The 23,559-nt window shown below is 39.6% G+C and overlaps 1 pseudogene; it reads right to left on the bottom strand.

Moving 5' to 3' along the window:
• The window catches only part of LOC128518715 (sialoadhesin-like), a 197,834-nt pseudogene that overhangs the window by 146,603 nt on the left and 27,672 nt on the right, over nt 1–23,559 (bottom strand).

Below are 23,559 nucleotides of genomic sequence, written 5' to 3'. Positions count from 1 at the left end.
CTCCCCTGAGCCTTCAGAAACTAATCATCAGAACCAGTTAATCTCAATTTGTGATCAAAACCCTTTTTATTAGGATTACACAATGTTGGAATTTTACCCCCAGTGTTGATCATTGAGAGACACCTTTGTTCCTGCAGATATTTATTGTGCTTAATTGCATTAAATCTCTCACTCACTCATCATCTGTACCACTAATCCTGTAGAATGAAACTTAACCCAGAGGACATGGGATGCTAGATGGGATACACCCCATGTCAGGTCACCCAACCACACACATTCACACACTCACTCACACACACTACAGGCAAATTTAAAAAGCCAGTTAGCCTACCACGCATGTCTTTGAATGGGAGAACATTCAAACTGCACATACACAGACCTGAACCAGGAATCAAACCTTCAACCCTGGAGGTGTGAGGCCACAGGGCTAACCACTACACCACCATGCTGCCTGGCATTGAATCGCATATCACTTAACTATATAATCATCTTTCAATGTAATTTTTTAATGAGGGTTTTTTTCTTGTTTTCACCCACAGCACAGGTCAAATATCTTTATTTTGGTGCATTTAGGGAACAAAAATGCATTAACATTTCAGATTTTCATTTAATTAACATTTCATATTTTTGTTTTGTCATTCTTAAATAAACATTATTAGAATATAAACAAAAACTGAAGTTGAAAAGTCACAAAGTAATTACATCTGATTTTTTTTTTAAAACTTAGTTCTTATTGTTTTGATGTAATGTTTTAATGTTTCTTCATTCCACAATGAGTGGTCTGGGATTTATGCAAATTTATTGCAGAAACATTATTCAGGTTCTTAAAAATCTATCGTTACAAAAAAACTCTGAGACTGCTATTACCTACCTAACACATCCAGGAGTGTTGATGTGGAGTTGTGCTGTCCCAGCTGGTTGTGAGCAGTGCAGTAGTACAGTCCGCTGTGCTGGGAGCTGATGTTGCTGATGCTGTAATTCTGGCCTGTTGTCAGCAGTGTGTCTGCAGCTGCTCTCTGCTTAAACCAGGTGTAGGTGAGAACAGGAGGGTTTGCATCACTGCTACAGCTCAGAGTCACTGAATCCCCCTCCACTGTGTCTCCAGAGGAAAGAACCACTGCTCTGGTGTTTTTAGGGGAATCTGATTAGAAATAAAACACCTGAATCAGCTAATAAATATTTAATATTACTATATTTAGGTGAAATATGTTTTGCATTAAGGCCTAAATATTTTTATTTTTTTATTTATGGACAGTTGTATTATGTTTTCTCTGGAGAATAAACAAACCTGGCAGATTATTTTGAACACATGGGTGTGTCTATAGTAAAACAACTAAATTATAACATTCAAAGAACTTTTTGTTTCAGGTAAAGTGACTGATGTGCCTAACTTTCTTCAGCAGAGCCTCTGTTTTACTGAATAATCCACAACTTTTCATGAATATGTAAGACCTATTGACATGGCTCAGGTGACACCAGGTTTCCCCAGGACTCCTAATGACGTCTTAGCTGTTCACACCTGTACACTTCTAATCCCTCACATTAAATAAGGGTTCACTGAGGCCAGGGAGAGTAACAAACAATAAAGCATGGGTTCTGAAATAAAATAATAAAATTCTTATGCACACAAAAAACCTTCACAGCAAAAATATGTTTTATTATGTCATAACTTAAATAAAGAGGCTCACATTGAAGTTCGCTGTTGAATTGTAAAAGCCAGTGTATATTTAGCGATTAGACTACAGTGGTGTTGTCATGTTTATGGAGGAAGCGAACGCAAACACAGGGTTAGAAATAATAATAATGGTATTTAATGAGTCCCAATACAATAAAAACACAGAACACAACCAAACCAAACACAACGAAAACCGAATGGGGAAAAGCTTCTCCAGGCCGGGTCTGCAGGCGGGAAAAAATGAAGAGTACTTAGGTCACACCAAACAACTGGATTTACAGCCTTGCGAGGAACTCAGCGCTGCCTCTCGGTCAGCCTTGAACTTGAACTTTCTGCGAGAGAACAAAAAGGATCTTCCGCCTGCAGACTCCCTCAGTCCTGGGTCAACACAAAAGACACACAAAGATTAGTCACATGGGAAACACAAGACATGGTGCAACAGTGAACAGACGAGGGGCTACGGGTTCGACTGGAATAAATAGGGACACACACGGGGTAGACACAGGTGCAGGTAATCTAGGAATTAAGGAGGACATGTTACACACGCAGACACACTAGGGGGAGACAAAGCGTGAGCCAGATCTTACTCCCCGGGACTGAGATGGCTCAGATGTGACAGGTGTGAAAAACTATTTGCCCCCTTCCTGATTTCTTATTCTTTTGCATGTTTGTCACACTTAAATGTTTCTGCTCATCAAAAACCGTTAACTATTAGTCAAAGATAACATAATTGAACACAAAATGCAGTTTTTTTTCAGATGTTTTTTATTATTTAGGGAGAAAAAAAATCCAAACCTACATGGCCCTGTGTAAAAAAGTGATTGCCCCCTTGTTAAAAAATAACTTAACTGTGGTTTATCACACCTGAGTTCAATTTTTGTAGTCACCCCCAGGCCTGATTACTGCCACACCTGTTACCCGCTTAAATAGGAGCTACCTGACACAGAGAAGTAGACCAAAAGCACCTCAAAAGCTAGACATCATGCCAAGATCCAAAGAAATTCAGGAACAAATGAGAACAAAAGTAATTGAGATTTATCAGTCTGGTAAAGGTTATAAAGCCATTTCTAAAGCTTTGGGACTCCAGCGAACCACAGTGAGAGCCATTATCCACAAATGGCAAAAACATGGAACAGTGGTGAACCTTCCCAGGAGTGGCCGGTCGACCAAAATTACCCCAAGAGCGCAGAGACAACTCATCCGAGAGGCCACAAAAGACCCCAGGACAACATCTAAAGAACTGCAGGCCTTACTTGCCTCAATTAAGGTCAGTGTTCACGACTCCACCATAAGAAAGAGACTGGGCAAAAACGGCCTGCATTGCAGATTTCCAAGGCGCAAACCATTTTTAAGCGAAAAGAACATTAAGGCTTGTCTCAATTTTGCTAAAAAACATCTCAATGATTTGCAAGACTTTTGGGAAAATACCTTGTGGACTGACGAGACAAAAGTTGAACTTTTTGGAAGGTGCGTGACCCGTTACGTCTGGCGTAAAAGTAACACAGCATTTCAGAAAAAGAACATCATGCCAACAGTAAAATATGGTGGTGGTAGTGTGATGGTCTGGGGTTGTTTTGCTGCTTCAGGACCTGGAAGGCTTGCTGTGATAGATGGAGCCATGAATTCTACTGTCTACCAAAAAATCCTGAAGGAGAATGTCCGGCCATCTGTTCGTCAACTCAAGCTGAAGCGATCTTGGGTGCTGCAGCAGGACAATGACCCAAAACACACCAGCAAATCCACCTCTGAATGGCTGAAGAAAAACAAAATGAAGACTTTGGAGTGGCCTAGTCAAAGTCCTGACCTGAATCCTATTGAGATGTTGTGGCATGAAGGCGGTTCATGCTAAAAAAGCCTCAAATAAAGCTGAATTACAACAATTCTGCAAAGATGAGTGGGCCAAAAGGGGGCAAATAGTTTTTCACACCACTGTATATATTTGTGTTTGTTGCATTTCTGGGGTCATTTATCCGATTCTTGATCAAAACGCTGCTTTTTGTAAAGTAAAAGTGTGCACCGTGGGTTTCAGCCATTTACAGACAACATGCATTGTGCTACAGGTATGTTTTTTTTTTGTGATCTGACTATTTTATAAGTGAAATAAAGCTGCTCACAATTTCACGCACTTTCACTTTGCTAAAGGCAGCATTTAGCGAGTCTATACTGTATTTGTGTTTCATTGCATTTATGGAGGATCAGTCATAATATACTCGGATCACAAAGAGCAGCAACTTTTGAAAAAATAAACAATGTAAAATCAGTAAAATAAATAAAATTAAAGCTGCTCATCTGTGCACACATTCACTTTGTAAAAGGCAGCGTTTATTTAGCGAGTATATATTGTTCTATGTTATCATCTCAATGTTAACACATTTTTCTGTTTTAAGGCAGATATGTTGTTTTTGACATATTTACGAATTATGACATTCACATAGTTAACATTATCAGATGGCCTACTATCAGGAAATAAAATAGATTTTAAGACAGTTTAAACTGAGGCATTGCCATGTCTTTCATTGTTTTGTCCCTGTTAAGACATTACAAAAACTATATAACAAACTTTTTTTTAAGCACGATTTAGCACATCTCATTTCATTATTATGAACATAATTAAAAGCGCATATTGGCACATTCATCATGAAAACTCTATTTTAAAATAAAATTCATATTTGCTTCGGCAATGGAAAGTATTGTTTAATGTTAACTTATTATAGACAATTCTTTGTTGTACTTGTTTTGTTGTACTTTGTCGTGCGAGCATCTTTAAATTTGAACAGAAATAATAGTGAGCCCATACTCGCGTTATTTTTCATATACCTTAAACAACTGAATAGGTTAAAGATGCACATTAAATAAATAGTTGTGTTTCCCTTACACTTGTGCACAAATGTAAATAGCTTTTTTAAAGTCCATACTACCATATCATATATTTGTGTCTATGTCAGGATTAACGTATAGTTAAATGCAAGTGCAGGTAAAGCTGTATGCAGATACGGCCTGGTCTGTTTTGTCATTTCTGCTGGCCTGACAGTCTAATACTGTTTAACTCATATTTTACATTACATGCAGTTTGTAATTTATCAGATACTTAAAAATGTAACCTACGTGTCTATAGGCATATTTAACAACCTGACTTAAAAGCAGTTGTCTGGCTTTTTAAGGTTCTTCTGGCGGATATATTGTGAAGCACATCACATTTACTGTATTTAAATTCTAAAATGATGCTTGCGGGATTTAGCGGCACTCGCTAGGAAGGAAAACGCAAGGAAAAAACGTTCATTCTTAATGGCTACATCTGTACAGTACTGTGCAAATGTTTATCATGTACAAAACCATTTACTATTTCAAAGGGAAAGCTAAATGATCTTTTACATTTTAACAAATTTTAATAGCAATGAAAAATGTGTTGGTGTTGGGAATCGTTTTAGAAATCCGAGCACTTCTCTGCATCATCGTCACTTCTCAGCCTGCACACTCTCATTCCCATTTGCACAGAGCCTCACAGTTTGTTGTAGAGTTGTTTTTTTCATGCAAGATAACTTCTTGGGTTTTAATTTAAAATAATAAAAATTATTTTTGGCCACTTTTAGCTTTGATTACAGTGAGCAATGTTGTGGCCAATTCATGTGAAAAAATTATTCCCTATGATCCCAGAAACTCTCTTTCACAGTTTGATTCCTGGAATCTGCAAGAGCCATTAGGGAAGAATCCATGTGATAACCTGGTGAAAAATTATACTGCTCCGTTTATACTCGCGTGTATGCGCGCACAAGTATCCCTGCGTCAAAAAACAATAAGCGATATCTATCCCCAATCACGTCTAGTATTCAGCACGTTCAGTGTGTAGAGTGCAGGAAGTTTAGACATTCTTCTTCTATCCTTAGCAGTAACTTTACTTGTAATAGGTGTGTATTAGTGAGCACTCTGACAGAGAAGATATTAGCGTTAGAGGAGCGCATCCAGACTTAAGAGCGATTAGAGAGCGTGAGAACAGTGTTATTCCTGTAGTGGAAAGTCTGGGTCCTGCAGGCGGAGATAACCAGGCCCCAACTCCATCATATGTTAATGTATTTAATGTTCTAGATTCTAAATTCTAAAAAATCTGGCTTTGAAATCAGACAATTTAAGAGATACAGATGATAAACTAACCACATCAAATCAGAACCTAGAATGCTTTCCTCCCCTTGAAGAGAGTAAACTAACTTCACACATCTCTCAAATTTGTCAACCTGTAAATTAGATCCTACACCGACACATTTTCTCAAGCAGATAGAACTGTTCACTCAGCAGTGGGTATGTTTCCAAATACTTTAAATTAGCAGTTATTAAACCGCTAATTAGGAAACCTGACCTTGACCCGTCAGCTTTCCATTTACAGGCCAATATCAAACCCCCCCTTTATCTCTAGGATTCTGGAAAAGATAGTAGTGGAGCAGCTATGGTTATATCTACAGTGGTGTGAAAAACTATTTGCCCCCTTCCTGATTTCTTATTCTTTTGCATGTTTGTCACACAAAATGTTTCTGATCATCAAACACATTTAACTATTAGTTAAAGATAACACAAGTAAACACAAAATGCAGTTTTTAAATGATGGTTTTTATTATTTAGGGAGAAAAAAAATCCAAACCTACATGGCCCTGTGTGAAAAAGTAATTGCCCCCTGAACCTAATAACTGGTTGGGCCACCCTTAGCAGCAATAACTGCAATCAAGCGTTTGCGATAACTTGCAACGAGTCTTTTACAGCGCTCTGGAGCAATTTTGGCCCACTCATCTTTGCAGAATTGTTGTAATTCAGCTTTATTTGAGGGTTTTCTAGCATGAACCGCCTTTTTAAGGTCATGCCACAACATTTCAATAGGATTCAGGTCAGGACTTTGACTAGGCCACTCCAAAGTCTTCATTTTGTTTTTCTTCAGCCATTCAGAGGTGGATTTGCTGGTGTGTTTTGGGTCATTGTCCTGCTGCAGCACCCAAAAGCGCTTTAGATTGAGTTGACGAACAGATGGCCAGACAATCTCCTTCAGGATTTTTTGGTAGACAGTAGAATTCATGGCTCCATCTATCACAGCAAGCCTTCCAGGTCCTGAAGCAGCAAAACAACCCCAGACCATCACACTACCACCACCATATTTTACTGTTGGTATGATGTTCTTTTTCTGAAATGCTGTGTTACTTTTACGCCAGATGTAACGGGACACCACCTCCCAAAAAGTTCAACTTTTGTCTCGTCGGTCCACGAGGTTTTTTCCCAAAAGTCTTGGCAATCATTGAGATGTTTTTAGCAAAATTGAGACAAGCCTTAATGTTCTTTTTGCTTAAAAGTGGTTTGCGCCTTGGAAATCTGCCATGCAGGCCGTTTTTGTCCAGTCTCTTTCTTATGGTGGAGTCGTGAACACTGACCTTAATTGAGGCAAGTAAGGCCTGCAGTTCTTTAGATGTTGTCCTGGGGTCTTTTGTGGCCTCTCGGATGAGTTGTCTCTGCGCTCTTGGGGTAATTTCGGTCGGCCGGCCACTCCTGGGAAGGTTCACCACTGTTCCATGTTTTTGCCATTTGTGGATAATGGCTCTCACTGTGGTTCGCTGGAGTCCCAAAGCTTTAGAAATGGCTTTATAACCTTTACCAGACTGATAGATCTCAATTACTTTTGTTCTCATTTGTTCCTGAATTTCTTTGGATCTTGGCATGATGTCTAGCTTTTGAGGTGCTTTTGGTCTACTTCTCTGTGTCAGGTAGCTCCTATTTAAGTGATTTCTTGATTGAAACAGGTGTGGCAGTAATCAGGCCTGGGGGTGACTACAGAAATTGAACTCAGGTGTGATAAACCACAGTTAAGTTATTTTTTAACAAGGGGGGCAATCACTTTTTCACACAGGGCCATGTAGGTTTGGATTTTTTTTCTCCCTAAATAATAAAAACCATCATTTAAAAACTGCATTTTGTGTTTAATTATGTTATCTTTGACTAATAGTTAAATGTGTTTGATGATCAGAAACATTTTGTGTGACAAACATGCAAAAGAATAAGAAATCAGGAATTGGGCAAGTAGTTTTTCACACCACTGTACGTCCATAGGAATGGCATAAATGAACTGTATCAGTCAGGATTTAGGCCTCATCACAGCACAGAGTAAACACACTTGGTAAAGTAGTAAATGACCTCCTATTGGCCTTTGATCAAAGTTGCGTCACTATACTTCTGTTATTCAACCTCAGTGCAGCGTTTGACACTATTGCTCATAGTATTCTCCTTCAAAGATTAGAAAATGTAGTAGGAATTAAGGAAACGACCCTCATGTAGCTCAGACCCTATTTGACCGATTGTTATCAGATTTATGCAGATTTAAATGGTGACCATTCCCCATGTTCTCAAGTGGAATTTGGTGTTCCACAGGGTTAAGATTTAGACCCACTGATTTTTTTCTCTTTACTTGCTTCCTCTGGGCAAAATAATTCATAAGCATGGTATTAGTTTTCATTGTTATACTGATGACACACAGTTATACGTCTCAGCAAAACCAGACGACAAAAACCAGCTTACTGAAGTTGAGCAATGTGTGCAGGACATAAAAGATTGAATGTTAATTAACCTTCCTTTTGCCTAATCCTGACAAGACAGAACTTCTAGTCATAGGACCACAAGCAGCTAGAAGTAAGCTTTCTGATCACACTGTAACTTAATACAACGAAAACGAAATAAATGGCCTTTCTGTTCCATCAAGTGTAACAGTGAAAGAGCTCAGTGTGATCATAGATTCCAGCCTTTCATTTGAAGCACATTTACTGTAGATAATATCACCAGGATAGCATTCTTTCACCTCAGAAATATTGCCAAGATAAAAAATTTATTGTCACTAAACGATGCAGATAAACTAGTTAATGCTTTTATCACCTCTAGGTTGGACTATTATAACGCTTTACTGTCTGGTTGTTCCATTAGGTGCATAAACTGGATTCAATTAGTCCAGAATGCAGCTGCGAGAGTCCTCACTAGAACCAGAAAATATGAGCACATTACCCTTATCTTATCCACACTGCATTGGCTTCCTGTAAAATTTTGCATCGATTTTAAAATACTACTATTGATGTAAAAAGCATTAAATGGTCTCGCACCGCAGTATCTGAGTGAACTGCTAGTGTCTTACGATCAGCCACGCCTACTTCGATCAAAGGATGCAGGCTTCTTGTCAGTACCATGTATTATGAAAACTGGAGCAGGGGACAGAACTTTTTCTTACAAAGCCCCAAAGTTATGGAATAGTCTTTCAATTTATGTTTGAGACTCAGGCACAGTCTCAATGTTTAAGTCTAGGCTAAAAACCTATTTATTTATAGGGATGTCAACAATAATCGATTCGGCGATGCATCGCGATGCGGGGCATGAACGATTCAGCATCGATGCGGCAAAGTGCCATAATCGATTATGTCACTGTTTATTTTCTGGCGGAAAATAAAGTTGTGAAGTTTCAAATACTTCCGGTTCTGGGGGAATAACAACAACAACAACGAGCAAGATGGCTGAGGCGGAGGGAGATGACCGCGATAGACAGGTTATTAAAAACGCACCAAAAGCTTGGAAAGCGGACATCTGGGCACATTTCGGATTTCATGAAGTGAATGGAAAACACATCAAGCTGTGATGGTGATGTTGAACTCAGATGGAAGAAGTTGTTTGTTTGAACAAATTTGGTAGTAGGCTAAGCCTACACACTATTTTTGGTTTACATTACTGTATTTCACATCCTGATATTTTGTTGTATACAGTTGATGTGATGTAGGATCAGGGCAGGCATATAATTGCCATTGTCTTAAAGCTGCTAAGCTGCTGTTTTGTTGAGAATAGTTTGCACGTTACTTTACTACTTGAAAAAAGTTTCACAGTAATAAGTGGTTACTGTGTGTTGTTGCACTGAATATTTTTATTCCTGGGTGGTTGTTGTTAAAATAGTGCTACTTATTATTTTAATATTTGCACAGGACTTCAGGAAGTGGCCTGTGTTAGAGCTGCTATTTTACTGTGTGTAAAAAAAAAAAATTATGTTCACTGCTGAAAAAAGTTGGCTGTTATTTTATTGCTCTATTTATTTAATTTCAAATGGTTCTTAAGCAGAGAGAAGAGAAACATTTCATATTCAAAGCACTGAAAGCACTGATTTTGATTGTTTTCTTTTTCAGGTTTAAAAATGCCATATCCTGTACCATTTTATTTAATCACATTTTATTTAATTTAATAACTTTTATGTCAAAGATACAGGAGACACATAGCAGCCAATAAAATCTGTTTAATATCTGCTTGTATTGCCTAATGACTGATAAAAAATTTGCCTTGTGTGCAGTAGAATTTTGATGGATCGCAATGCAGCATAGAATCGAATTGAATCGAATCGTTACCTGGTGAATCATAATCGAATCGAATCGTAAGGGGCAGTGCCAATGCACACCCCTATTTATTTAGCCAAGCATTTTTGTAAATATATTTGCCTTAGGTGAAGTAGTAGATCTGGGGGACTCATGGACATAGAGTATTATGGTAAACTCTCTTTCATCACTTAGGTTTGTTGACGGTGAGGTGATTGGTTACTTAATATCTTAGGGAGCCCTTATGTCTGTGATCCCTTCTGGTTCTCCCTTTTAGTTATGCTGTTATAGTTAGTCCTGCCGGAGTCCCTGCTTGCACTCTACACCAAATATACATTTACTTTATACATTATGTGACTGTGACCATACCTAACTATTATCTTTCTTCTGCTCTTCCCCTCTCTCTCTTTCCTATGTTTCCCTCTCTCTGTCGAGCTACACATGTCGTTCCTGAGCTGCCAGTGATCCAGACTCCATCTGCCCTCTGAACCTGTCTGACTCATCCTGGTGCTTCGCTTCTGGGTGGCGATCTCATCACATGGATGCCCCGTGAGTCTCTTTGGGATGTGTCTGGTGTCTAGGGACGGTTTTACTCTACCATGAAGATAGTTCCGGCCTCGACTGATGTTGACAGCTGTTTCTCTGAAGATTTGACTTGGCTGCAGTTGCTCGATAGTCCAGGACTGGAATTTCCTACAAGTCTACCTGAGCCTCCAATAACTACCTGGACTCCATATAAACATCAATTAATACCAACTGGCTGCCACCTAACACACAGTATGAATGCAGATCAATTCCTGCTTTTTGTTTTACTTAAATGAGGGTGGGTTTCCTGTTGAGTCAGGTTCCTCTTAAGATTTCTTCCCTTTGCCATCTCTGACCATTTTAATTCATAAACATTCACATATCATACAAACTTAGCTGCTTAGCTGCTTTGCGACAATGACTATTGTTAAAAGCGCTATACAAATAAAATTAAATTGAATTTAATATAAGTAACTGAAAAATCCACAAATATCAGGACATGTGAGAACTTTTTTTGGGCCCCAGAGTCTGTATCTTGTGAGTTTTGGTCACATTGTTTGTTTGAAAATGCTTTTACTTTCACTATTGAGGCGGCATTCCCTTCTGCAGGTGTGTGAAGGGGCGGGGCTGCCAGATTCAGCATGATTGGTAAAAAAGTGAGTGAATGAATGAATCTCGTATTCCTGTCACATTATAAAAGCAGCGTGGGAGCTGAGTCTGGGGTCCAAAGTCCAGAGTAACAACAGCGCAAGTGAATGTTGGAGTTTAAGGCTCAGAGCCTAATGTTGAATGGCACTGCCATTGATCAACGCATGAGAGAGATCCTAAACCACATTCCTTTTATAGAGTTATTGGATCATAACTGTCCTCCCTTGTTATAATAATGTGTTGAAGGGTTCTTAACCCAACTGCAGTAACTTTTAATCTCATTACAGATGTTACTCATGCGGTATTCTGGTTTTACCGCCACACCTTACGGTGGCAGCATTTGGGTTTGTGCGTTTGCTGGCTTTTACGCTGAGTTCATTCTCTCAAGAACTAATGAGCCGCAGGTCCTTTAGAGAGTAGTAGGGGATAAAATCAAGTGAAACATTGTAGGTAACCGAATTTATATTCACAGTGCTAAAATTACAGTGCAAATGTAGAATTCTAATTAAATTAATTCTTATGAGGATCGAATTTAAGCAAAGTAAACGTGAACACAGTGAGCCTTTAGATTTTATCATGTGTAATTAGAAATGTACGCATGTAGGTTTTTTTGTCATCTTATATTTTGTGTTATTTAATTTTGTAGTAGATTTATTAACTAAAATAAATGAAACTAAATGACCATGAAAATTCTAACATTGTCAGGACGTGCTACTGCGTCAGCAGACGTCGATGTGTTTTTGCATTATTATAAGAATTAAATGCAGTAGGCTGTTATGATCATCATAATGTTCTTTAATAAATAATGAAAACGTTTCAACAAAATTTTACATCCCAGCACCCCCGTTACGCTGTACAACCGCCGGCAAAACCTTATAAAATACAAGTGAAACGTTAACACTAGAAGCGCCGAGCAGCGGTCATTTGACCGCAAGGGGGTAAAAAAAATAATAATACTTCACACTCGATCAATTTCCAGGACCCTCCTTTCATGACTTTTCCTAGTTCTTTGAGCTTAATCACCCTGTATGCTTAAATTTTTAAAATTGCACCAGTAAAAGCCAGTATAAAGCTTTTTTGCTCTTATTTACGTGAAATCGCTGACAGCTGCGCGGCGGCATGACGTTTCCTGTCTTTTCCAACCTGCGATTCTCATTTCTCTCAGCAGATGGCGCAAGGAATCGCGCATACTATCTATGCGTCATTCAGTGCGTATGTGTAACTATCTCAGGTTTCATTCCATATATGCAGTTTATATATATATATATATATATATATATATATATATATATATATATACACACATATATATATATATGCTTCCGTAAAATATCGACAATTCGCCATTCGTTCTGGCGTTTGTTCTGGCGTTGATAATCAGCGATATTTTATATCGCATTTAGGGAATTTCGCTTTACTTAATATTATAAGGTTTTGAGAAAATTAATTAGTTTGTTCGTTCTGTTAGAAGCTTCCGTGAAATTATCTCTAAAACAATATTGTTTTACATATTACATATGTAATGACCCCTCCTGAGGATATAAAGCCTCATTATTGAATGTAAATAAATCAGATCTACCACAGCAAATAATAAACTATGCTATGTCATAACCGAAGCAAACACCACGGTTATGCCTGGTTTCGTTCAGTGTTGCTAGGCAACGGACCACGCGCCTAATCGGCGGGAACGTGGTTCACTTGGCCGCGGTGTATTATAAACCTGCGAATTGTTTCACTGCTTATGCATAAAAGCGAGGGAAATGTGGAAGTGATGTGTGGCCACTGAATGAGAACTAAATCAAAGATTTCGGTAACTACACTGAGTGTAACATCTGCATAGTGACACTAAACAGCTGAACAACTTCACTTTCCCGTTTACCTCTGAGAAAAAAAAAGCTGCATGTTGTTTGTTTATATGTTTATAAAAGTACACGAAGTAGGCGCGCGCGCGCACACACACACCTCCCCTGAGCCCTCGGTCAACATCTAATGACCGTCGATATGCAAATGAGTCAAGACGTAGCCTAACGTGGTGTCGTGTCGGATTTCAGCGGTCAAAGAAAGTGGAAAGACTTTGAAGCAGTTGCAGCGTTTTTTTCAGTTACAACAAGCACAGCGATGAGTCCACGTTGTTTCACTGGTTATGACATAGTGACACTAAACAGCTGAACAACTTCACTTTTCTGTTTACCTCTGAGAAAAAAAAGCTGTATTTAGTTTTTTTATATTCAGAGTAACACCTTCCAACCACCTCTCATAGTCTTTTGTTAGTTTTAATGATTTGGCTGAAACTAATTATCACTACATAAGTACCCCAACACCATTGATCATGAGTTTCAGCTAAAACTAATTCTATACATGCAACAGAAAATGTAGATGCAGATTCCAAATCTATAAGTAATGTACTGTAGTGCACTCAGCACTGTGTTATCACACCTCTCTATTTCAGCTTGGTCTCCTCCTTTTCTTTACATGAGAACAGACATACAGACGTGTGATTAACGCCTCTTTCTTACTCCGTCCTCATCTCTATATGCGTCTCTATAGAGCTCTTGCAGTCACGTGATTGAGAATCTAAACATCCGCCATTTTGTTGAGCAGTCGTGTCTGCCGCAGGTAACAACTCCAAACTAGATAATGATGAATCACTGAATAATTTTTTATTTAAAGTTTCAATGTTTGGTGTTTGTTGAGCTGCCAGTGATCCAGAACACCTCGGCCCTCTGGACTTGCCTGACTTATCCTGTTGCCCCGCTTCGGGTTGGAGATCTCGTTGCATGGAGGTATGATGTGGTCTGCTTGGGATGCAAGTGGTGACTGGGGACGGTTCCACTTTACCATAAAGATGGTCCTTGCTATACATCTTCTATACATAGTTGTTTAATCTGGGAAACTGGGTCGAGTATTGTTTGTATTTACTGTCACCCTGTGGGCATTTAGTTTAAGTTGTATTTTAATTTATATTTGAATTTAAGTTCTGTCCTGTGTTTATAGGAAGGCTCTAGTTTTGTTTATGTTTTAGGTTCGTTGTGTTTCAGTGTGTGTGGAGCTGATTCGGTATCGTGAAATGTTAAGTGTTAAAGTTTATGTAAGTATTGTTGGTTGTGTCCCCCTGTTGAGATATCACCGTGTGTTTAGCTTAGTGCATGTTTAGCCAGAGTGCATGTCCCTGGTCTCTCTGTGTCTCTAGTCTTGTCTGGCCTCTTGTCCCGCTCTTCGCCATAGAGCATGTGTCATGTGTGTAAAGCCATAGAGCCTGTGTTTCAGCAGAGAGCCTGTGTTTCGCCCCATATGCTTTATGTTATCGTTTGTTGTTTGTCTCCGTTTTGGTTTCTTTATTGTTCATGTTTTTTTATTAATAGCCTCTTTTTGTTTAAAACACCCCTCTGTGCCTATGCCTGTCCTGTGTGCCCACTACAACAACAGCCTATACCACCCGATCGTGACAGCTTGGTGATGTTGATGTGTGAGCTGGTCACTCCTGTTGCCTTCTGCAATGAATTGTGTGTATGTATGGTTCACATTGGGGTGATTCTTACTGGAGATATTCACTGTCCCGTTTTAGTCCACAAATCCAGCAGTAAGCCCGAGTGGGTAATTCATTTAAGTGGATTCGGGTAATTTAATTACATTGTGAAATAAAAAATCATGATCTTGATTCATAAATACTGTACATGCAATCTCATTTCTGAATGACGTTGATTCACCTGTGTGTGTTTCCCTGCATTCAGATCACGCAGCATTCATGAGTTCACTTATTATCTTGAAGACAATCCCGGATTCCTGTATCAGTCAAGGTCACTGATTTCACTCAAACAGTGTAACACAAAACACTATTAAACCACCAAAAAATTAAATGTTGAATTTTTCACAAGAAAAGATTGGAAACATAATCGCTACATCCAAACTTGTGTTGAATTTAATTGAAACCTTACTTATGGCCACCGCGCGTAATCACGCAGGTGAGATAGGGGTGTTACATTTTCTTTGGTTGTTGCGTTTATCAATGTTTTTTTGTTGGAAGAAAAAAATAGAGCATTGTGTGAAAATTGTGATCTCAATTCCAATGGAAAAAAATTGTGAGTCACATTTTTTTCAAGGCTTCTGCAGCCCTAATAGTGAAATTCTATGTGGTACTTATAAGTTAAATTTATTTATTGAATTATTGTATCATATAGTTGTCCCGGTGAAAATAGGTGTTCTGTATGGACCCAAATCCACACCTCTTGCCTACTTGGTGAACATACCTGGGAGCTCTGGTTAAACCATTATTATTAGCATTATAATTGATGTCCTTGGGTACAATTCCCCAGGTGGTGTAATAAGCTATTTTTTTAAAGGGGGGTCGTTGGAGTTAATACTTTTAGTATAAGCCCCTTTATCTTGCAACATATACATTTGTGAAATTTATTGAAAAAAATAAATGTTTGACATACCATAAACACATACCATAACCATAAACATACCAAAGAATTCCGAAACTGGCTGCACTCACGATGAGCCCAGCAGTGTTGCTGATTTAAATCAAGTAAATGTTAAGTCAAAGATTAAGGTGAATCAGTGAAGACCACAGTGGCTATGTTTACACTGTCAGGTAAATGTGGCCCAATTCCGATTTTTTGCTCATATGTGACACATATCGGATATGTTCTATGTCCGTGTAAACAGGGAAAAAAAACGCATGCATTCCGATATTTCGAGATGGGTTTCAGGCCTCCTTCATATGTGGAAATAAATCAGATATAAATCAGATATGTGCTAATGTGATTGTCGTGTAAACAGACAGATCGGATTTCCTGAGTCAGTGTGTTCTGTACGGCATTAAAACTGTGACTTCCTCGCGGTTTAATGACGTAATGTTATTCTCCAGTGGAAGCGCGTGTGGAATTATAACATCGCAGGTGACATGGAAAAGGAAAAGCACCCAGCCCCCTCTTTTTTAATGCTCATTTTGGCTAAATAACATTAAGAAATTAGTATTTGGTGAATGAATCATATGCGCAGGCTGCAATTATGCCGTTTTTTTCCTCCTTCTTTTTATTTATCTACTTAATTTTATTAAAATACTTAATATTACATTTTAAATAATCAGGATTGTTCCTACAGTATGTTTTGTAACAAGAGCTGTACTGCTGTTTAAAGATGCTCTTTAATATGAAATAAAAAATAATTATGAAAAAAAGCTTTTGAGAGGAATTTTATTGTTGTGCTTAATATGTTTAACTCTTTACTGTAATATGTCAGACACAGTAAAATTCATGTTGATTGAGGTTAGAATTTCTGGCTTTATTATTAACCATCATTAAGCAGCTTTACACTACAGCTTTACACACACATGTGATCAAACCACAGCAAACAAACTCGTAAAATGTTTAGACAAAATACAGAAAGATAAAAAATAAAGTAACAAGAAACTTAACCAACAGATCAGAACTGACTGAATTAATCAGTGATTATTTCTCCATGAACAACATGATCAAGTAAGTGAAAAGATGATCAGGAAACGATGGAGTGATGGGTGTAAATTAAAATATAAAGGCTTATTCTAGATCACTATACACAGGATATACATTATGTACGTGTTTATAATAGATCAAATGTTACAGAAGACGACTGAGACACAAAAGGAGCTGCTCAAATAACAACTGAATGATATTTATTAAAGACAGAAATTAATCCTTTGTGACGTCTTTATGCTGTTTAACTCTAGTCCTCAACTCTAATCCTAAAACTCTCACCCTGAGCATCCTTCCTGTGCTGTTCATGATGCTGAAGGTAAAGTCACTAACCAAACTCAACTGTTATTATTCTCCAGTTCTTTGGTACATCTGAGTCGAGTAGCCACACCCTGAAACACACACACACACACACACACACACACACACACACATCACATTATACTTCTCTTTTGACACACTCACTGCCTATTCACTTGCTATCAAAGGATATGTGTCACTCGTTAAAAATGCACCAAAAAATTCAATAAACATTGTTATACATTTTAAAGTGTTTTATACAGGAATGATAATCAAAGAAAAGAACTACAGATACAGAACAAATCCATAATGTCAGGATCAGTCTAAGCTACAAGGCTGGAAATTAAATCTGATATGCAAGATAAAATATAATCCGCTGACTTAATACTGCCTCCTATACCTACACCACTGCAATGAACGGGAGGGAATTAGTGAATAATAATAGGACAGTACCTATTCTAATTCATGCTTTTCTTTATTGACAATAAAGATCAGACACTCGAAACTAAACAATTACACACAAAGAAATGGATCATTAATACAAGTAAATTAAAATAACATCAGAGAAAAAGTGGAACCATAGTGCAACAATAACGGTTTAACGTCGGCATGTTAATTGCAGAGGAACAATATATAAGGAAACATTCGGTATTATATATGTCATTTCATTTATTCCAATGTGTATGCTGATGTTTCTGTATTTTTGTGAAAAATTAATATTTCATGAGGCAGTACTAGTCTGGCATTTCTAGTTTCCAGTGTGGCAACAAAGTTGCTTTTTGATCCTTCAGGCGCTGAACAAAAGGGAAGATCAATATCGTTCTACACTTTTTGTTGCTATGCGGCATTTTGCGATGATCCCTAAATCATTCGTTGCTCCGTAGAGAATAATGGTGTTTATGCTTTTAAACATGTATAATTTAAGGCGGATGTAGCTTAAAGACAATGTAGAAAGAAAATATATGTGGGTATCTTATTTGCGGGTTTATTTACGCAGCTATTGGATTTGGAGATAAAAATATGTAAATATAAAACTAACTTTACCGCGGACACGAACCGGGTAAGTAGCGTACTGTATATAGTGAACATAATAACGTCAGTGGACACATTTGTTACATGGACCACAAAAGAGCAGGTGATTCAGCATCATCAGCCTAATCAACCAAAATGCCAGCCGAAAGGAAAATATGATGAAGCCTACTGTATGTTGCGCTTGGATTCATGGTGGGGATGGTGGGGGCAGAGGAGAGACCCGTCCCAACAAAGAAGGAAGACACTTAGAGACAACACACCCCAGTCACATTAATAAGCCACTCGACTTCTTTGAAAGAAAGCTTTAGATGAGTGACTAAGTAAGCCTGTTATAACAATTGCATGTGTATTTTATCTGTTTTGAACTTGGTGTTATTTGATCTTATTGGTTTATTGATATTTCAATAAATAGTTAACTTGGCCGATTTCGTTATCATTTTGTTGTGGGGCTTGAAAATTCGCCCACCCACTTAAGTGGGGAATGACAGAAAATGTTTGAGAACGACTGGCTTGGGGGGACATGTAATCTTGTAATTAAAAAAAAAAAATCATAGCTAGTCTTAGGAAACTGCACCATCTAGTGTCATTCTCAGTAAATACATTTATTGATGTCAGTCTGGTGAAGCAGGTGTACACACTTACCATCAGTGTGTCATAATCAGAGGACATGGCTGCAGGGTTCAGGGTTGTGTAAGTGTCACTGGCAGAGCTTTTAACATTCTAATGGGGAAATAAGAGTTTAAAGAACTAAATGTGGTATGTACATTATGGTATATAAACACACACACACACACAGGACAGTATTCATACCTGCAGTGTGTCATAATCTGGAGACACAGTCATGAGGTTCAGTGTTGTGTATGTGTCATCTCCAGGTGTTGGAACTCTCTGAGAGAAATAAGGAGAAAATGATTTTACTGTTTATTCAACAACTTTATACAAACTTTATGTAGGGAAAGTCATGCCTTTCACCCACACTCACCTGTCCACTCTCACCATTAGCTGAATTCAACTTCCTTTTCCTGAAAAACAGGAAGCCTATGTTTGTTATTTAAAAACAGGTATTTAATTGATAATAAATCATGTTTAGAACATACTTAGTGTGTTCACGTTTACATACCACATCCAAAGAGCTCCTGGGATGAGTGTTAATGCCAGGAAGACACCCAGTCCCACCATGATGAGCTTTAACACTGTGTTCTCCTCTGAGCCTTCAGAAACTAATCATCAAAACCAGTAAATCTCAATTTGTGATCAAAACCATTTTTATTAGGATTACATACTGTTGGTATTTTACGCCCAGTGTTGATTATTGAGAGACACCTTTGTTCCTGCAGATTTTTATTGTGCTTAATTGCATTAAATCTCTCACTCACTCATCATCTGTACCATTAATCCTGTAAAATGAAACTTAACCCAGGGGACATGGGGCACTAGAAGGGATACACCCCATGTCAGGTCACCCAAGCACACACATTCACACACTCACTCACACACGCTACAGGCAAATTTAAAATGCCAGTTAGCCTACCCTGCATGTCTTTGGATGGGAGAACATTCAAACTGCACATACACAGACCTGAACCAGGAATCAAACCTTCAACCCTGGAGGTGTGGGGCCACAGGGCTAACCACTACACCACCGTGCTGCCTGGCACTGAATCGCACATCAATTAGGTATATAATCATCTTTAAGAGTCATTTTTAATGAGGGTTTTTTTTCTTGTTTTCACTCACAGCACAGGTCAAATATCTTTATTTTGGTGCATTAAGGAAAATAAAATGCATTAACATTTCATATTTTTATTTAATTAACATTTCATATTTTCGTTTTGCCATTCTTAAATGAATATTATTAGAATATAGTTGAAAAGTCACAAAGTGATTAAATCTGATTTTTATTTTTTAAACTTAGTTCTTATTGGTTTGATGTAATGTTTTGATGTTTCTTCATTCCACAACGAGTTGTCTGGGATTTATCCAAATTTCCTGAAGAAAAATAATTCAGTTTCTTAAAAATCTACTGTTACAAAAAAACTCTGAGACTGCTATTACCTACCTAACACATCCAGGAGTGTTGGTGTGGAGTTGTGCTGTCCCAGCTGGTTGTGAGCAGTGCAGTAGTACAGTCCTCTGTGCTGGGAGCTGATGTCGCTGATGCTGTAATTCTGGCCTGTTTTCAGCAGTGTGTCTGCAGCTGCTCTCTGCTTAAACCAGGTGTAGTTAAGAACAGGAGGGTTTGCATTACTGCTACAGCTCAGAGTCACTGAATCCCCCTCCACTGTGTCTCCAGAGGAAAGAATCACTGCTCTGGTGTTTTTAGGGGAATCTGATTAGAAACAAAACACGTGAATCAGTTAATAAACATTTAATATTCCTATATTTAAGTGAAATATGTTTTGCGTATAAGCTAAAATATTTCTTTTTATTTATGCACAGTTGTACTATGTTTTCTCTGGAGAGTAAACAAACCTGGAAGATTGTTTTAAACACAGAACTGAGTTCATGTGTCTGTCTATAGTAAAAAAACTAAATTATAACACTCTGAAAGAACCTTTTGTTTGAGGTAAAGTGACTGATGTGCCTAACTTTCTTTAGCAGAGCCTCTGTTTGTCACAAACTAACCTGAGTAGACCAGAAGACGTAGCTTTAGCAGTTAGCCCTTTGTAGCGTGCATGGTAAACCCAAACGCGGAGTAACACGAGTAGGCAGGATAACCATGCGATTTGATTTAAGGACTCTCTCGAAAGGGGAGCAAGGGATAGACACATTCTAACCCGCGTCCTATAAACACACACTCAATCCTAAAGCAAACCCAGTAAAGTGAGTGAGTACTCACGAATCAGCGAAAGGATCCGAAGCAGCATGGGCAAACTCAATGACTGAGCGACGTGCTGCGCCATCTTGTCTCCTTTTATATATCCTGTCGTATTACGCGACCCCATTACTTCCGGGTCATAGTGGCGGTCGTGGGCTGAGTGTGCATGACAGTACCCCCCTGTCCAGGACCGGACGGTCCTGGGGTGGAGGATACCCAGTGACGGTAGTCCTGAATGAGCTCGGGGTCGAGGATAAAGCATGCTGGAATTCAAGATTGCTCCTCGGGGCCGTAGCCTTCCCAATCAACAAGGTACTGAGTGCCTACGAGTCGAGGATCCGTCCGCCGTCAATGATTCAGGGAGGAGGAGCAGGGGGGGAGGGTGGAATTATCGGTGAAGTAGAGAAGGGTTTTAGTTGTGATGTGTGGAATACTGGGTGGATCTGGAGCGCCGCAGGCAGCTGGAGCAGGTAGGTGACAGGGTTAATCCGTAGAGTGATGCGATATGGGGCGATAAACCTGGGTGAGAGCTTCCGGGATTCGGTGTGCAGATGCAGGTTTTTTGTTGATAACCATACCTTGTCACCTACTTTGTACAAACGTCTCGGGGGGTGTCGACGGCGATGCTGGGCGACGTAGTTGGTGTTGCCATGCTGGATAGCGAAGTTGGCTTGGTTCCACAGCCGTTGACACCTACGGACCATTTGTAAGGCTGATGGTACGTCAACCTCTGGTTCTTGATGGTTGAACATCTGAGGTTGGAAACCATGGCAAACCTTAAATGGGCTTAGGTTGGTAGCAGAGGAGACGTGGAGATTGTGAGACAGCTCAGCCCATGTGAGGTAGCGGGCCCAAGAGCGCAGACGATCAAAAACAAAACACCTCAGGTAGCGCTCCAGTTGTTGGTTGGTCCGTTCCGTCTGACCATTAGTCTGGGGGTGGTAACCGGAGGACAGACTACTGGTGGAATTGATCAGACGGCAAAAGGCCTTCCAGAACCGGGTGGTGAACTGGGGCCCCCTGTCCGAGACGATGTCTTTTGGGAACTTATGAAAGCAGACTACGTGTTCCAATATCAGCTCGGCGGTGTTTTTTACTGATGGGAGTCCGGCAAGGGCCACCAGGTGTACTGCTTTTGAGAACCGCTCGACGATGGTTAGGATGGTGTTTTTTTCTTCGGAAACCGGCAGGCCCGTGATGAAATCCAAGGCGATGTGCGTCCAGGGCCGTTGAGGAATGGGAAGTGGTTGAAGCTCTCTGGGGGTGGGTTGGTTTACATCCTTTAGCCCTGGCGCACACCGGGCATGCCTGAACAAACTCCTCAATGTCCTTCATGCCGGGCCACCAGAACGTCTATTTTACAAACAGAAAAGTTCGTCAGGTTCCGGGGTGTCCCGCGATGGGCGAGGAGTGGCCCTACTGGAGGACCTCCGATATCAGTCATCCAGGCGGCACACCTGCCGGTCTGGCCTCCGCAGCCTGTGCCTGGCAAACCAGAAGAACGCGGGAGAACACAGATCATAAAGCCGTTTTTCACTCATTGCCCTCTCTGATACACACCAAGTTGTAGGCACTCCGGAGGTCCAACCAGAGAGGGCGTCCGAGGCTGTGTTGGTGAGCGACACCCGTTGCTGGGGGGCGGGGGGGAAAGGGCGGCTAGCTGCGCTAGCGATAGCCTCACAGAGATCCGTGTTCTCCCTCGTTCTTTTCAGAGTAGCGATCTCTCCAGTTAGCTTATCGATCAGCACGGCGTGCTGGTTCACCACATCACAAAGGTGCGCGTGATCCGCTGGGTTTAGCGCCAGAAGGCTCAGTCATTCTGTCACGAACTAACCTGAGTAGACCGGTTAGCCCTTTGTAGCGTGGATGGTAAACCCAAATGCGGAGTAACATGAGTAGGCAGAATAACCACACGATTTGATTTAAGGACTCTCTCGAATGGGAAGCAAGAGATAGACACAATCTAACCCGCGTCCTATAAACACACACTCAATCGGAAAGCAAACTCAAGAAAGTGAGTACTCACGAATCGGTGAAAGGATCCGAAGCGGCATGCGCAAACTCAATGACTGAGCGATGTGCAGCGCCATTTTTTATGCTTCCTGGTTCGCGACCGCATTACTTCCGGGTCCTAGTGCCGGTCGCGGGCCAAGTGTGCATGAGACTGTTTCACTGAATAATCCACAACTTTTTATGAAAATGTAAGACCTATTCACATCTGGCTCAGGTGACACCAGGTTTCCCCAGGACTCCTAATGACGTCTTAGCTGTTCACACCTGTACACTCTAATCCCTCACACAAAAAAGGGTTCACTGAGGCCAGGGAGAGTAACAAAAAATAAAGCATGGGTTCTGAAATAAAATAATAAAATTCTTATGCACACAAAAAAACCTTTACAGCAAAAATATGTTATATTATGTCATAACCTAAATAAAGAGGCTCACATTGGAGTTTGCTGTTGAATTGTAAAAGCCAGCGTATATTTGGGAAGTAGACTACATATTTGTGTTTGTTGCATTTCTGGGGTCATTTATCCGATTCTTGATCAAAACGCTGGTTTTTGTAAAGTAAAAGTGTGCACCGCGGGTTTATATAAACATTTTACATTTGCTTAAAAGAATATTTACAACCAAATTTCAGCCATTTACAGACAACATGCATTGTGCTACAGGTATGTTCTTTTTTGTGATCTGAGTATTTTATAAGTGAAATAAAGCTGCTCACAATGGCATGGACTTTCACTT

Source organism: Clarias gariepinus, chromosome 3 (genome assembly GCF_024256425.1).
Source record: "Clarias gariepinus isolate MV-2021 ecotype Netherlands chromosome 3, CGAR_prim_01v2, whole genome shotgun sequence".
Taxonomy (NCBI): Eukaryota; Metazoa; Chordata; class Actinopteri; order Siluriformes; family Clariidae; genus Clarias; species Clarias gariepinus.
Note: the sequence above shows the minus strand (reverse complement) of the source record. Positions and strands in the feature narration are given on the sequence as shown.